This window comes from Eptatretus burgeri, chromosome 2, assembly GCF_056783735.1.
Source record: "Eptatretus burgeri isolate ZD-2024b chromosome 2, Ebu_testis_v1, whole genome shotgun sequence".
In the NCBI taxonomy this organism is placed as follows: domain Eukaryota; kingdom Metazoa; phylum Chordata; class Myxini; order Myxiniformes; family Myxinidae; genus Eptatretus; species Eptatretus burgeri.
Window position 1 is genome coordinate 2,463,382 of NC_140962.1, and position 15,000 is coordinate 2,478,381.

General features: G+C 31.2%; 1 protein-coding gene and 1 long non-coding RNA gene across 10 annotated transcripts in view; one reads left to right on the forward strand and one right to left on the reverse strand.

Moving 5' to 3' along the window:
- LOC147031265 (neuroligin-3-like) overlaps positions 1-15,000 on the forward strand; it is a 374,881-nt gene that overhangs the window by 147,847 nt on the left and 212,034 nt on the right. The window lies entirely within an intron of this gene.
- Positions 13,378-15,000, reverse strand: part of LOC147031268 (uncharacterized) — a 2,218-nt gene continuing 595 nt past the window's right edge. Inside the window, exons 2-3 of the long non-coding RNA XR_015052611.1 lie at positions 14,813-14,988; positions 13,378-14,715 (exon numbers count right to left, since the gene is read on the reverse strand). This is a non-coding gene — a long non-coding RNA (uncharacterized LOC147031268). The remainder of the gene's footprint in view (positions 14,716-14,812; positions 14,989-15,000) is intronic.

The following is a 15,000-nucleotide window of genomic DNA, read 5'->3' on the forward strand; positions in this document are numbered from 1 at the left end:
AAAGTTCTCTGAAAAAACCTCTTCTCTCTCAAAACTTGGTTTATTTATCAATCTCGAAGCTTCTTTCCAAGATGTTGCGAATCTAATGTTTTGCCTGTTTCTAACATTTTCCATAGTCTTTCCAAATACAGCATTATTCATTAATTTATAAAAGTCCCCTTCAAATTTTACTTTTGTATTTGCTCTCATATCTGTATTGAATTGAATATACTTTTTCACCCAAGGACTTTGTTTAAATTTTAAAACTCTATGAATTTTAGCTACTCTCAATCCTTCTCTCAAAAACTGTTTTAAGCTTCTCTGATGCAAAACATATCCCTCTTTATCATAGAATGTTGTTAATAACTTTTCTGTTGATTTACCTTTAATATTAAAACTTTTATGATAATCACTTAACCATTCTTTCTTTGGAGTTTCTTTCTCACATGCAAAAGGAAGATCTTTATGCTTATTATGAAGATCACTCGGGTACCTCAAATCAACTTCAAAATAATAACCTTCTTCTTCGTCATTCAATTCCTCTTGAGAAGAAATAACAATATTCATCAAAGCCTTTTCATAATCCTTTTCTTCCACCCACTCTAATTTACCATAAGGTAGAGATTGAGACATTGCCCATCCATACAAATTATTAGCATCAAAATACATCAAATAATTACTATCTTTTTCACTATCATAATTTGGGAGATATTTATTATTTGCTTTCGCATATCTTTTTGAACATACTTGTGATATTCCACCTCTCTTAGACTTCTCAATCATCAAAAGCATATCAACATCACTGATTAAATCTATATCTTGTTTTGTCATTTTCAACATTGCACTCCAAGCTAAACCAGGAGCTGTGAAATAGTGGGCAGGGTCTAATCCATTACAATTTTTATTATGACAGAGTGTTCTAAAAGCCTCAAACACATCAGCTAACAATAAAACATCTGTTTTTAGATATAAATCATGATATTCTCCAAGGTTCTTTATCTTAAATATTTTCCATATTTCTTGTGCGTGTTTATATTCCTTATCACTTATCTCTTCTTCATAAAGGTTATTATAGAAACTTTCTTTTGAAGGAAGTTGTGTTTCTTTAAATCTCATAAATGAATCCATATAATCATAAGGATAAATTCCCTTACTTGTAAGAATTTTCTCTTTACTTTGAATTTCATTCCTTGTTTGAATTTCCTCTCTCGTAAGAATTCCTTCTTTAATCAGAATTTCATCTTTAATCTGAATTTCCTCTTTAGTTCGAATTTTCTTTATAATTAGAATTTCATCTTCAGTTAGAATTTCTTCATTAATTAGAGTTTCCTCTTTACTTTGAATTCTCTCTTTAATCTGAATTTCCTCTTGAGTGAGAATTTCCTCTTTTGGAAAGAATGAATTAAGATTTGGAAAAGAGTCCGTGGAGCTTAGATTTGATGCGAGGTAGGCTAGTGGTGTTCCCATAAACTTGTAAGAATCTAAAAACCTAATACGAGTTAAAGGTTTTGTGAATATCATTTTTGAAAATGAAATATACTTTTGACTTGTGTTTGTTATAGCAGAAATATTCCCTGGTGTTTTTGAAAGTTCATTTATAAATAGATGTGTATCATAGTTGGCGCTGTTGTGAAGAAAGACTGGAATAAAAGAAGGTAATTTATAATTAAGATTACAACAGGAATGAGCGGGACCTCTATATTTACCAGTAAGATGACAATGGTCTCTAACTTTAGACTCCTTAATTTCCCCCTCACAAATATGACAGATATTGTTCATTCTAAATTCTAATTTTTCTTCTTTGGTTAATTTCATCGGTTCATTTGTTTCTTTCATTAATTTAGTGAGTCTTATACAATCCTTTTCTAATCGTTTTACAAACTCTTGTGAAGCATTTTTTCCACGATAATGTTCAAGTTTGTTATACTTTTCTCCAACAGATGATTTGATATAATAACAGAAACCACAAGGAATATGTTTTTGATATTTATTTGTATATGGTTCTTTTGGATTAGGAGAAGCAGTATTTATCTTTTTAAGGATACATTCAAAATCAGCGTATATCACAAATGGGTGCATGATAGATTTATTATAATCTTCAAAATAAATCTTTTCACCAGGTTTAGACATTGTAATTACAGCTGATTTATGATTACTACAATATTTTGAATGTTGTTCTAATCGTTCTTTTGTATGAAATGAATTAAGACATCGCTTACAAGGATATATTTTGTTTGCTGTTCTGAATACCTGAGAAGAGATTAATCTTGATAAATTATTGATGTATGTGTAATGTGAATTCTTTCCAACACTAAAATATAAAAGGTCAATGTGTGTTTCTTCATTTTTATAGTTGTTTGAAATTTTTAATATTTGAACTTTGTTTGTATCCGTTAATCCATATACATTAATAGAAAGATTATTCTTTTTCTCAAATTTAGGAATATCTGTTAATGGCATTGGGAATTTAAAATCTTTAATGTCCAAGGTATTCTCATATTTCATATATTGTTTTACTCTTTCTGAATTACATTTTGGTGGATGTAAGTGAGCAAGAACAGACCAGAGAAAACATTTATTATCATTGTTCTTAATATTAACAACTGCCTTCTTTAGTTTTATTTCTTTTGGTAATTCAATATAAGAAGAAGCTTTAAGAGGGTTTGATTTTTAGAATGTGTATATCTAAAAAGATGATTTTTTTAATATTGAATCCACTTCCTACCACTGTATTATCAACATCCTCCTCTTGTCTTGATAGTTCTTCATAAACCCCACTATTCAAAAAATCTTGAAATGATGTTATAAAATGAAGATCTGTTCTCATATAAGGAGTTTGTTCTTCATCTTGTCTTTTCATATTCATTTTCACTCCCATATAAAACTTTAAAGTTTTCATTTCTTTTAATGTCTTTTTAATAAATTTTTTCAACATCGGGTTTCACTATTTCAATTGATTCAGCTATTGATGATGGACCGGGTTCTCCAAATTGAAAAATCCTTATTTTTATATGCCCTTTAAATGCCCCATCAGTGTTTTCAATATAATAGTCTCCCTTTACTTTAAACTCATTTTTCTTGTGTTTTTGTGATTGAAGATGTTTATTATAACTACTCTTCAAAACATCCTTTGAACAGATATCACAATGTTTTCTTTCCAACTCAAGAGGAGATATTTTATGAAACAGATTAAATGTGTGTTTGTTGGTTCGGAGGTGTTTTCTATAATGTTTATATTCGTGATTACAAACATCGCAGTACGTTGTATTCACCATATTTATAGAATAAAACTTTGCTTAAACTAAAATTTTCTTGATGAAAATTTCGTTTAATTTATAGGTGAATCTGTGCTTAAAAACATTTTATCCTCCAACTTTTTCACTTAATAAATACAATGTTTCAAGACACAAAAGACAAGTTTCAATCAATCTCTTCATCTGTTAAAGATACTGAGAAATATGTCAAGGATGTAAAATTGAACAAAGATAAATATAACAACTATTGGATAAAAACTATTATGGTAAATAATATGAGTTCTTCAATTTCCTTCAGTGGAAGGGCTTTTAGTATACCTGGTAGAACATCAATTAAAGTATCTCTAACAAAAGTTTCTCCTCTCCTTCTAGTAATATATTCAAAACTAGAAAAAGCAATGAAACAAGAAAAAGTATCAAAGAACAAAAACCTTATGGATGAAGCTTTAGAAAGAAAAGATAAGACCATCTGTAATATGCAAGGAGAAATTTGTATTTTTTTCAACAACCCTAAAGATGTAAATCCTGATGAAATAAAGGATGTTAATATATCAGGTGAAATGACATTTCGTTCAATAGTAGTTAACGATAATTTTAAAATTACCTTTAATATAAAAAATGTTGTCGTTGAATCTGATAATGAAAAAAAGTATATCGATATCGATGGTAATATACAACTGAAAGTATAGATGAATTTCAGTTTAAGTAAAGTTTTACTTTATAAATATGCTAGACTTTCCTGATTCTCCATATGACAAATTTGAGAATTGTCCTGCGTGTGAAAGACAGGGATTAAACACAGAGTCAAAAGCCTATAAACAATGTATATTCTGTGATTATCTTCTAATTAATGATAATAAAAAATATAAAAAGGAAAATAATTCTTTTAGATTTACACCAAAAATGAATTACTTTACAAGATTGATTAGAGAAATGAATGTAAAGTATGAGGATGATAACACACCTTTCCTTACAAGGGAAGAAACTGAACGGAAAAAGAGAAATGTTCAAAGGATTGTTGTTGTATATTATTCATGGATGTAATTTTCAGGGAAATATCAACACAAGATATTGTATAAATAAAATAATGGATTATCTTGAAATTAAACCTGAACTTAGGATAAAATATAGAGTTTCTAAAAAAGCCAATAATAAATTAAATAATCTGTTTTTCAAATATATAAATGAATGATTTTTTACCTATTTGGGAAAATAAGATAAAATTTAACAACCATAAAAATCTCCCAAATTCAATAAGATGTCTCATAGTTGGTTCAAGTGGATGTGGAAAAACCTGCTTACTTTTAAAAATGCTCCTCACTCCCAACTTTTTAGATTATGATAATTTAATAATTTTCACAAAGTCGAGTTTTCAACCAGAGTATCAACTACTCTCACAAGGTTTTAATGGTGGTCTTCAAAAAGAAAATAAAATAGGTTTATTTAAAAGTCAAAAAACCTAAATGATTATAACATTGAAGATATAATTCAACTATTTTGTGATACACAGAGATGTAAAAAGAAATCAAATCTTATAACTTGTATTCTTAGTGATAATACGGATGATATACCGTCTCCCCAAGATTTGGATAAATCAAAAAAGAACCTCGTTATCTTTGATGATTGTGTTAATGAGAGAAACCAAACGGTAATGGACAGCTACTACACAAGAGGGAGACATTCTTCTTGTAATTGTATTTATCTTAGTCAATCGTACTTTCAACTTCCTCGTCGTTCCATCAGAAACAATGCTAATACTTTTATTTTATTCAAGTTAAATTCAATAGATATCAATAATTTTTGGAGAGATAATTGTTCTACATTATGTAGTAAAAAGAAATTTGAGGATTATATGAAGCACACGACTGAAAAATATAAATATATTGTTGTGAAACAAGATGAGATATTAAGGGATATATTTTTTGTTTTATAAACAATTACATATATAAATGACAACTATTATTATAAATCTTGTGGGTAAATCTGCTTCTGGAAAAAACTTTCATAAATCAAGGTTCTTGTGTAGTACAAATGAGAATATTGTAAATTTACTTAAAAAACACCCCGTGATACGCATTGTATCAACAACAACTAGAGCAATAAGACCTGGAGAAGTAAAAGGTGAAGATTATCACTATATTTCAGTGGAGGAACATATGCGATTGAGGAATGAAGGACAAATATTTGAGGAGGTTTCTCTTGGTACAACAAAATATTCACATTGTAAGAGTGAGTTAAAGAAACTAAAATCTGGTGGTGTTGGGATATTAGAAACTAATCCAGAAGGAACGAGACAAATTATTAAATATCTGAGCGGAGTGAAGATTTTATCATTCGGTTTTGATGTTGATGAAGAAACTCAACACAAACGTATGAAAAGCAGAGATGCAAGGATTAGTGAAGAAGAAATTACAACTCGCATTAATGTTAATAAAGAATTTGATGAAATATTTAAAGAAAAGGATTTATTTGAACACATCTACTTGAATGATGAAGAAAAGGAAAATTTCCCTGTTGATCTTTACAATTCATTAAATGATATTTTACAATAAATAAATGGATACAAAAGAAAGAGCAAGAAGATTTAAGGAACATCAAGAGTTGGTTTCAAAAGTTGTAAAACAACAGGAAGACATAAAGAAGAAACGCAGACAGAAACTAACGGGCGAAGAAGCATTTGAAAGTAAACGAGAGAAATTGTGTAAGCCACTTTTAAAAACTTCCCAAGAAAAATGAAAGATGTTTCCACAGTTCCCACAGTAGAATATACTCCTAGAAAGCTTCAAATGTTAAAAGATTTCAGTCAAATGACGGAGGAAGAATTAGAGCATATTGGAGAATTAGAACATGATGAAGGTTTATTTCAACAACTGGAAGAGATTAATCAACCCCCTGATTATATTGTGAATGCTGTTCAAAACAATGAATATTCAGCGGATTCAAAAACCAAAGCAGGACTCATTCCAACAGAACAACCAGCAATATTTCATCTTGTTCAAGAAAAGGTATTGATATTTAATGATGAATTAAGGTTCTTAAGTTCTGCTCAACCCCCTGTTAAACTAACTCCGAGATTAATGTTTCTTCTCACAAAAGATGGAAGACAAGGTTCAACTGTGAGGGATGAATCAAAGTATATTGATAAACCATTAGATATGGAAAATAATGATGATAGAGTTTATATTGATTTGCTGAACACTCTAAATTATAAGGTTATTCTTTCTGGTAAAAGTAGGAAGAATGAGAAGGAGAAACACATTATTCAGGTTTTAAGTATCCTTGGTTCAGGTATTAGTTTTCTTCCAAATGACCCATCGCAATTAGTTAATAGACTGTTATTGTTGTTCGGCAGTAAGAAGGCTGGAAATAACAATTGTTTTAATGAAGCATCAGCCATTTTAGACCAGTTGATGAACATGAAAATAATTAATAAATCTCAATATAAAGACATTTTATCTCATATTAAATAAGATGAGAAGCACAATCCTGAGTTTTAATTTCACAACAAGCGACCACACATCTTCATTCCCATACCCACTACAACTTGACACAACAAAAGAATATGAGGCATCTTTATTGTCCATGGAGACTTATAATACCTTATTTAATATAACCGAGAAAAATGACAAGTTTAGTTATAATCCGGGAAGTGGATACAAAATGATAACAGTCTCACCCGGAGCATACGAGATTTCTCAAATATCTTCCGAAATTGCTCGTCTTATGAAAGAACAGGGTGATGAACCAAAAAATATTGTTATAAACATTCAAAAACATACTTCAAAATCAACGATTAAAGTTAAAAATAACTACAAGGTTGATTTCACAATTGATAATTCATTTAGAGAGTTATTAGGTTTCTCCTCAAAAAGATTGAAACTAATGGGACGTTTTACAGTGATAATGTCATTCAAATATCCTCAGGAATAAATTCGGTGTTAATTCACTGTGATTTGATTGATGGTGCTTATAATGATGGATTAAAAACAAATACAATATTTTCATTCAGCGCATACTCAACCCCAATTGGTTATAAATTCAATATGGAGCCTAAAAATTTGGTTTATCTACCTGTGTCAGGAAAAACCATACACAGAGTAAATTTTAGGATAACCGACCAAGATAATCTAGTGATTTCTTTTAATGGAGAAGTTATATCCATCAGAATTCACCTACGTGAAGTTTTTCAATAAATAAATACGATGGTTATTGTGAGGAAGCACGAGTTGGGAAAATATAAAATAATTACAGGGGATGGGATGTTCCTTTCCCCGTACTACAAGGGTGAAGGTATGTATCTTGGTAGAGGATACTATAAACCTAAGAGACAAAGGGGTGTTGGACATCAATTTAGAGGAGATGGGATAATTGATACTCTCATGGGTATTGGTTCAACTATTCTTAAACATAAAGACCTAATTGGTTCAACTGCTTCTGCTGTGGGAAATGTAGCAGGTGCTGTAAAGAGTATAAAAGATGCTCAGAAAGAATCTCATAAATTACAAGCAATAAAAGAAATTAAGAAAGGTAAAACTCAGTTGCCCCCCAAAAACGACAGAAAATAATTCAAATACTTGTATCAGGCTTACAAAAGTTTTAACATCTTTTTTCTAAATAAATACAAGTATGGAAGCAATTGATAGTATCTATGATTTGGATGATACTATTATTATCTCAAACTCCACTAAAAAAGAAGATTACTTCAAGGTAAATGCAATAACTGGAACAGACTGGAATACAAATGGTACAAAAAGTTTTGAAATAAATAATCAACAAACCTATTTGAATCTCTCCGAAAGTTTCTTGTTGTGTAAATTTAAATTCACTAAGGCTGGGAATAACACAAACGCTACACTTGTAAATGATTTCTTCTGGAAAATGTTTGATAGTGTGCGATTGTATATTGGAACACAAGAAGTTGAAGCGGTTGATTATGTCTCTGCTGTATCTGAAATGATGAAATTTACACTCTATACATTCAGTGATAGAATGGGAAAGGGGTCTGTCGAAGGTTTTATTCCTGATATGTCAACGGGAACAAACACAGACCCTGGATATATTCAAAGGAAAGGAATGTATAATGATGATACAAAAGCAGAAAATAGTTTTACTGTGGCAGTTCCTCTTAAAGGTATATTTGGATTTTGTGATTATGATAAAGTTCTGTATGGTCTTAAAATTAGATTTCAACTACAAAGGAATGATAATGAAAATAGATTGCTTTTTGGTGTTGGTAATGCTTTTGGTGATCAGAATAAATTTGTAATTGAGGAGATGAGTTGGTATATCAGTGAATATACTCCTAATCTTAAAACAGAAGAGATGTTGAATCGAAGACTTAACTCAAAAAAAACCACTCAGTGTATCATACCTCAAAAGAAGATGTCAACACGTTAAACTCAATCAAACTACTTACACGTGGAATTTGGGTGTTCTGGAAGGAAAGCCACGATATCTGTGGATGATTTTTAAAAAGCCAGATGGTGATACTGCGACTGATAAGAATAATGCATTGAGTGATAATGCTAAGGTGAAACAACTTCGCGTTTCTCTAGATGGAACATTTTATCCACGAGATAGATTGGAAATTAATTGGGAAAAAAATGATTTTGCTGAAGCATACAAATCTTACCAAAAGGTGTGTGAAAGTAATGGAAATAAAGAACCTATTTTGGATATGACAGCATTTAAAAGTTTGTATACAATCTATACGTTTGACCTGAGCGCTCAAAAAGAAACTATAAAGTCTAATCGAGTGGATACTTCCCTATACATTGAAAGAGGAGAGAGTGAAGAAGTTGATACATATTGTTTGCTTTTGGAAGAAACAGAATTGCAGATTAATACAGATAATGGTGTGATGATTAGTCTCACATAATTTTTTGTTAAATAAATGAGTGGCAAAGTACCAACTGGGGTATATGTTAATCAAATCAATCTTCATAAACTATCATCTTGTGTTCAAAATCAAAAGCCTTGTACGATTAACGTTAATACAATTCAGAGAAAAGGAGCAGTAAGAATTGATGTTTTGCTCACAAGAGAACAGGTTAAAATCTTGAATGACACTGGCTCACTTAAAATTAAAATGACAAAACCAATGTTGAAAAAATATTCAATAAGAGAGACGAGTGGAGGATTTCTCCCATTTCTAATTCCTTTATTTGCTGGTTTAAGTGCGGTTGGAGCATTGACGGGTGGTATTTCAACAGCGGTCAAAACTGCCAACGAAAGGAAGGCTCAACTCCAGGCTCAAAAAGAATTGGAAAGACATAACAAAGAGTTGGAGAAACAAATTAGTGGAAGTGGTGTAATTGTAGATTTTGCTGAAAAACTTGAAGGTCTGCCTGATAAAGCGAGATTGTTAGTTGGAGATATGCTTTCTTCTATAGCACAAGCAGGTGTAAAATTAACGAAAAGAGGTAATGGATTATATCTTTCTAATAAATAAATGAGCATTGATGAGTGGTTGAAAGAATTTGGAAAGAATACAACATCAAATTTACAACTTGCCAAATATTGTAAGAAATTAAAAATTCATAATGTGGTTATTTGTATGAGAGATGAATTAACAAATGTGTCGAAACATACAAAGAATATTATTATGAACTTAGAAGATAATGATGGGAACGGTTCTCATTGGGTTTGTATTTTTAATAGTCAAGACAAATATTATTTTGATAGTTTTGGTCTTCCACCACCTGTTGAAGTCATAAAATTCTTACAGAATGGTGTTTATCAAACATTTCAAGTCCAAGAATTAAATTCCAAGTGTTGTGGTCAATTATGTCTATATGTGTTATTTCAACTCAACAAAAATAAAAAATTTTATGATATTATTTTTAATCTAATATAAATGACTTATGTTGGTAAAGATGGTTCTATCTTTGGTGTATCTCAAGAACTGGATATTGATTTATCAAATTATTACACAAAGGCACAGGCTGAACGACATAAATATAATATAAACAAAAATATTAACATGAAAAATGCTTATAAATTAAAAAATTATCCAAGCCCGACTGACGCGAATGACTTGGTGAGATTAAGCGATTTATCACAATATATATACTTAAATAAAACGGCTGTGTATTCTAAAGATACAGAAGTGTTGATATTATCTCCAGGTCATACAGAATTCACAGTTCGAATTAAAATAAATTTTTATAAAGAAGGGCGTATCGTTTGTATGAGAATAGAACAATGGGGGTATGATATGAATGATTTAGGGTATAATTGGTCATTTAAAATTAACCTCGAAGACCTGGAACAATTAAATCAGTCTCGTAAGGAAGAATATTATCCACTTGGTATCGAGAATGAGTTTTGTGGAGCCACGATTAGTAAACAACAAATAAAAGAATTTAATAAGGGTAAATATAATAATGGTTTTGCCCTTGTTTATCTCATGAAAACAGAAAAAACAGGATTATATATAATAAGTAAGGAAATACAAAATGATTTAACTATGGGAAGATGGGGAGGTGTTTCGTGCCATAATATTATTCTAACATATATTTCTAATACATAAATGACAGCAAGAAGGCTTCAAGAAAATTATCATTTCTGTGTTCAAGCATACCTTCAAGAAAAGGGTATTCGGTATTTTAATAAATATGTTCTACAACATAAGAATGAGGTATTTTCAATAAAAGATTGGCATTATGCTGATGTTGATAAACCGACAACTTTAGATTTAATTAGAATGTTAAATAATGAAAAAATTATAAGGTTAAGAAAAGGTAAGGCTCTTTTAGAAATTCAAAAGAAATTTTATTGGTTTCCTGTTGTAAAAAAATTATTTTGGATACAGGAATAACAAGAAATCCTGATGAATATATGTATAATATTCTATGGGGTGTAAACGATTCAAGTATAGTAAGGGATGAGGAAGGAGTTGAAGAAGAGAGGGAAGAGGAGGAAAAGGAGGAGGAGAGAGAGAAGGAGGAAAGAGAGAAGAGAGAGAGGGAGGAAAGAGAGAGAATGAATAAATATCAAAATATGGAAACCAGTGAGATTCAAAAAAGAATAGAGGTATTAAAGAAATTAACTTATCTCACCAGGGAGGAATACAAAGAATTAAAAAGTCTATTTGCAATACTTTCAACAAAACTATTAGCATTGTCAAGCTATTCATTTTAATTCAAGTTTTTTCTTAAATAAATGGAGGAGAGAGTGAAGGCATTTCTAAGGATTCTTTATGTTTTAAAAATTAAGATTCAAATGTGCATGTTGGAAACTAAAAAGGTTTTTGCACTCTGCAGAAATTTTTCTCATAAATAAATGAGTTATTGTCTCAAATGTAAAAAGAAAACTAATACTAAAAATATTTCATATATTAAAAGTAAAAATAACAGGGTTATACAAAAAGGTATATGTTCGGTGTGTGGTTCAAAAAAATCAATTTATCTCCAAACACAAACTCGGAGGAGATATACAAAAGTTTTTATCAGGAAGTAAATTTACAACTACTGGAATACCAGGGGAATTACATCTTCCAGGGTATTCTTTCTGTGGTCCAGGCACAAACTTGGATAAAAGATTAGATGAGGCAGACAATCCTAAATCCTGGAGTAAACCAATCAATAGAGTTGATGAAGTGTGCATGAGACACGATATTGATTATGGGAATACCACAACGTTGGAAGAAAAGCATGAAGCCGATAGAGAAATGTTATATAATTTGTCTCTGATACAAAATCCAACCTTGAGAGAAAAAGTTGATAGGTTCATCGTGAAGAAGATGATTAGTGCTAAATTGAAACTTGGACTTGGAAATTCAAAAACTTATAGGCTCTAATGATGCCATTAAGACTGAAGAGCAATTAGCTGATGAATTACATAAACCAATATTCACAAAGTTTCAGAGAAGGAAAGTTTATTCCAAGGAAGTTGATTATATCTGGTCTGCTGATTTGATTGAACTCAATAATGATAAGGGGTACAAGTATGCTTTAACCGTTATTGATTTGAGGAGTAGATATGCGTCGGCTGTCCCTTTAAAAACAAAGCAGGTAATACTCATATGTTAGCGTTTCAACAGATATTTAATAAAAGTAAGAGAAAACCTAAAAAATTGTGGACAGATGAGGGGAGAGAGTTATATAACAAGACATTTATGAATTTTCTAAAAATTAACAGTATTACATTATACAGTACCTTTAATGAAGGGAAGGCAGTTGTTGTTGAACGTTTTAATCGTACCTTAAAAGAGAGACTATATAAAAAATTCACACAACTCGGTTCACAACAATGGTTATCTTTTATTCAGGATATTGTGGATAAGTATAATGACACGATTCACACGTCAACGAATATGAAGCCATCAGAAACATTTACAAAATTAAAATATGAAAAAGAGATTAATGTCAGAAAACCTAAGTTCAAAGTTGGTGATATCGTAAGAATATATAGGTGGAAATCTCATTTTGAAAAGGGTTTTACTGAACGATGGACGAAAGAACTTTTTAAAATTGTTGATGTAATAGATACAGTTCCTTGGACTTATAAAATATATGATTTGGAAGGGGAAGAGATTTTAGGTTCATTTTATTCACAGGAATTACAAAAGACAAAACTAAGCAGATAATACACCTTTGTGGACACTCGAGGGTCAAGTCCGAGGTGTATAACAGTATATAATGTGTGTCAAGGGGTGGACGTTCTTACATCTGTGAACCCCAAACACAGAATCCTCAACTGAATAGTCAAGGCTTAACTTTTGTTTGTGTGTGTGTGTGTGTGTGTGTGCAATGGGAGCAATAGGTTGGCGCTTCACTCCCTCCTACTATACACCGTTGTGGACACTCGAGGGCCAAGTCTGAGGTGTATAACAGTATATAATGTGTGTCAAGGGGGACGTTCTTAGATCTGTGAACCCCAAACACAGAATCCTCAACTGAATAGTCAAGGCTTAACTTTGTTTGTTGGTGTGTATGTGTGTGTGTGTCCCAACCCTCACATTCAAAATCTCAACCCCAACCCTCACATTCAAAATCTCAACCCCAACTCAATCCTCACCCAACACAGTCTTTTTCAAAATGAGATTTCCACCTATATATATATATATATATATATATATATATATATATATATATATATATATATATATATATATATATATATATATATATATATATATATATATATATATATATATATATTTTACGTTTTTTTTCTCTTCTTCCAATTCTGTCTTTTAAGGCTTTCAGGTTTGATGACGTAAAAAGGGGGAGTAAGCCTGCACTTTCTTCCCAGAACTTTCTTGATCTTGCTCCCATCAAGCACCATCCGACAAAGAACTACATCGATAGGTTTAGATCCCAAAGAGTGATAGCAACTCCAAAAGTCTCCAAAATATAAATAAATAAAATAATAATAATAATAAATAAATAAATAAATAAATAAATAAAAGCCCCCAAAAAAGTTTCAAGTGTCCAACATAAACCCAACTTTCCAAGTCTTCAAGGTATAACCACATTCCCGTTGAGTTTCCAAGATATGTATCACATTGTGAGTTATCAATCCAGAACCCACATTTCAAGTATTCAAAGTAAAACCAACTTACAAAGTCTCTTAAGGATAACTCATTTACTGATTTTTTCAAAATTTGTGAGTCTCCAAGGTAGGACCTATATTTAGAACCATCTTGGCAGAACCCTTTTCCTGAGTCTCCAAGGTAGTTATTTAAACCATCAAGGCAGAACTCATTTACTGATTTTTTCAAAATTTGTGAGTCTCCAAGGTAGGCCCCATATTTAGAACCATCTTGGCAGAACCCTTTTCCTGAGTCTCCAAGGTAGTTATTTAAACCATCAAGGCAGAACTCATTTACTGATTTTTTCAAAATTTGTGAGTCTCCAAGGTAGGCCCCATATTTAGAACCATCTTGGCAGAACCCTTTTCCTGAGTCTCCAAGGTAGTTATTTAAACCATCAAGGCAGAACTCATTTACTGATTTTTTCAAAATTTGTGAGTCTCCAAGGTAGGCCCCATATTTAGAACCATCTTGGCAGAACCCTTTTCCTGAGTCTCCAAGGTAGTTATTTAAACCATCAAGGCAGAACTCATTTACTGATTTTTTCAAAATTTGTGAGTCTCCAAGGTAGGCCCCATATTTAGAACCATCTTGGCAGAACCCTTTTCCTGAGTCTCCAAGGTAGTTATTTAAACCATCAAGGCAGAACTCATTTACTGATTTTTTCAAAATTTGTGAGTCTCCAAGGTAAAACTTGTATTCTGGCTCATCAAGGTATAACTTGTTCAGTGGGTATTGTCTTGATAACTCACAATGAGTACTATTGCTGTAAAACTCTTTTTCAGGATTTTGCTGGTCTCCAAGGTATAACTCTTTGGTTGGGTCATCAAGGACGAACTCGTTCTGTGGGTCTTGGTCGCTCATAAGGTCTTCAACCAAGCCAACAATTTCGCCCCAAGTTGTAGCAAAAGCAGTATTTTCATTTCGTATTTCAGACACAATTTCCTGTGAGAGAAAATAATAATGTATTAATTAAGTTATTTAATTATTAAATGAGTATGCTTCAATCAAAGTTTGAAAATAGGAAAATAAAAAATCTTACCTCAATAGATAAGAGGTTTGAATCCAGTTCATCAACTTGAAGGTTTAGTTCCATAGAAGACAGAGAGTTCCAAGGAACACCAAAGTCATCCCACTCAAGGTCTTCAACCAAGCCAACAATTTCCCCCAAGTTGTAGCAAAAGCAGTATTTTCATTTCGTATTTCAGACACAATTTCCTGTGAGAGAAA